Here is a 2,912-nt window from a genome sequence, read left to right on the forward strand (position 1 = left end):
TGCCCCTGCAGCAGCCCCTGCCCCGAGCACCGGCTCCCACCGCCGCCGGCAAAGCCCCTCAAGCTGGCTCAGCTCAGGGTTGGGGGCAGGAGCCCCTGGATTTATTCAAAAGCAATAAAACTGAGCCCAAGTGTCCCTGTTCCGTTCTGTCACCCACGGCTGGTACTGGAGTGAGCCTCTGTCCCACCCCACACACGCTGTGCTGTGCAGGGTCAGGCAGTTCTTCAGTCGGGCTGGCTTTGATAAGAGCAGATTAAAAATAATCATAACAATAACGAGGAGATCCGTCACCTCTCTAGGGGCCAGCTCACGGCGCCTGCTCCCAGCCAGGCAGGCTGGGACGTTCAGCCTCCACTGCTGGTGACTTAGCTGTTTTTCTGCATTTATCGATGTTTAGCCCCCCCTTCCCCCCCACACACCCCCCCGGGGGATGCCGGAGGGTGCCTGTCCCACTGCAGGTGGCCTCAGCAGGGCTGGGTTCCAGGGAGGCAGCAGGAGCACAGGATGGAGCCCCCCTGGGTGCAGAGAAACCCGGTCCCAGGCAGAGCCCCACGTGCTGGCCCAGCTGCGTGGGGTGGGACTTGGGGGGAGCCGGAGCCCCCCTCCCCAGGCTGCGGGCGTGGAGCAGTTCGACAGAGCCCCGTCAGAGCAGATGAAGGAGAGGGGGAGCACCCACCTTTCCACCAGTTTTTCTACTTGCTCCATCTCACATATAGCGAATTCTGAGCACACAATGCAGTTATTGAATAAAATTATGCTTTTTTTAGTACTTGTATGCATGTGGTTTTTAAGGCTCTGTCTAGAAACCAACCTCTGAGCCAGGAGCAGAGAGACCGGAGGGGAAAGCCAGGCCAGCTCTGGACAGTTGTGGGACACAGAGATGCAAGTGCAGCACTGCCGACCGTAGCAGCTGGCAGGTGACACATCCAGCCCATGCAGGTGACGCGCCCATCACTCCTTCCACTCCAGGAAGAAGGAGAAAGCACTCCTGGCTGGGGCAGGGATCATTAGGGAGACTGGCCACCGCAGCCAGCCCGGGGTCCCCCCCCCCCGTCACTGGCCCCATCCCCCGTGGCGCCAGCTCTGTCCCCCTCCCGCAGAGCTCTGCCTGTGCCTGCGAGGACGAGTCCTGCCTCCCCTCCACCATCTCGCCCTCCCTCCAGGCAGCGGAGCCGAGGCGCTGCCAGCTCCATCTGCACAGTGCAGCGAGCACCGGGCCAAGGGGCAGGACCCACAATCACATTTCCTTGGAGCACATTGTGCTCCCGCCTTGCTGAGGGTGTTGGAAATGGGTGGCTGTAATAATGGCGCCGTGAATAACCACAGCTCACTTACTGTGGCCTCCAAGCTCAGTGTGCTCCAGCTCCAGCCTCATCCCCTCTCAAGGCTGTTCCCTGCCATGATGTGCCCTGGTTTCCAACCTGCCTTATAACCTCCTGCCTTGGCCCAGGTATCTGCAATCCCCACACCCACTCACGAGCTCCCATCAGCGCTTCCCTCATCGCAGCTAGTTTGGCTTTGACCTGTGTTCCCCTCCCAGCAGGACCCCCATGGACTGGGGACACAAAATCCCCAAACAGGGGCTCTGTTGCCCTGTGACAGGCAGTGCAGCACAAAGAGCTCATGGAGCTTTTATTGCTGCTGATCCTGCGCAGCTCCCCCAGACCTGCCTGGAGCAGAGCCTGCCCTTGGAGCCAGCGTTCTGCAAACAGCAGCCCCAGGGCCCTCCCCAGGGCCAGGGCGCAGCTCCCCACTCCCGCGGCAGCCCGGCCACAGGGCAGCAGGTTCTCCTGTGCCACCAGCCCTGGCTGTGGCTGCGCTGGTGCCATCTGTTCGTCAGGCACAGTCCCGTGTCACGCTGTGATGTGGGAGCCATGCCAAAGCTCCCGGACCCTGCTGGAGCACCCGCGCTGGAACCGGGCTCTGAGTGCCGCGACCGATGCGATTTGCAGCCCTGGTGAAAAGATGAGGGCACAGATGCCAGCGGCGTTTCCCGGCTCTGGAGATGAGCCGTGTCAGGTGGGGCTGGGGGTGCTGGGGTTGTGGGGGCAGCTTGGGGGGGTGCCAGGGCTCAGGTGGGGGGCATCTCGTCAGACCACCCCCCAGCTGGGGAGATGGGTGCCTTGTGTGCTCCCAGCAAGGACACAGTAGTTGCAGGGCTGGAGTGACACTGGGAAGCCTCGGGCTGGGCTCTGTCCCGCTCTGCTTGCTCGGGAATGAAAGGATTTGTCAACGGGGAGCTGATGAGTCCCGCGGGCAGGCAGCTCGCCCTCCTCCCAGCACCCCCTGTCGAGCAGGTGGGCTCCTGACGGCATGCGGCCATTGCAGGCACCCCGAGCAGGCTGCCCCCGAGTGCCGATTGCACCAGAGGGTCTGAACCCACTGTCCCACCAAAGCCCCTAGTGTGGGGGCCCTGACCCCACCGGCCGGACAATACAGCGGCTCTGGAGGCTCTGACCCTCTAAGGTGTTTCTGCAGGATGCTCAGTGTGACCCGGGCAGTGCTTGGCACACGGAGCAGCCACATGCGGCGGAGACAGGAATATGCTTTCACCAGGAGAACAAGAAGAGCCTCTGATGGCTGCCATGTCCCTTGTAAACACCAACTTTGAGAGCATCAAATTACAGCCGCTGCCTCGGCTCCAAACAAGATGGTAATCGGGAGCACGGAGGCACCCTGCCTGCATCCTGCCTGCACAGCGGGGAGCACCGGGAGCCTGGTGGCACCGCAGAGGCCATGACACCCTCTCCTGCACTGCAGGACTGCCGGGGCTCGCTGCGCCCCGACCCCGCACAGCACAACGACCCAGCGCGCCCCGGGCGAACGGGAGCTCCCCGCCCCCGGCCCTGGCGGAACCGCTGCTCGTTTATCCCCGAGTGCGTGCGCAGGGTCCCCGTGGCAGGGAACACAGC

Source organism: Corvus brachyrhynchos, unplaced genomic scaffold, assembly GCF_000691975.1.
Source record: "Corvus brachyrhynchos isolate BGI_N302 unplaced genomic scaffold, ASM69197v1 scaffold10, whole genome shotgun sequence".
Classification (NCBI taxonomy): Eukaryota; Metazoa; Chordata; class Aves; order Passeriformes; family Corvidae; genus Corvus; species Corvus brachyrhynchos.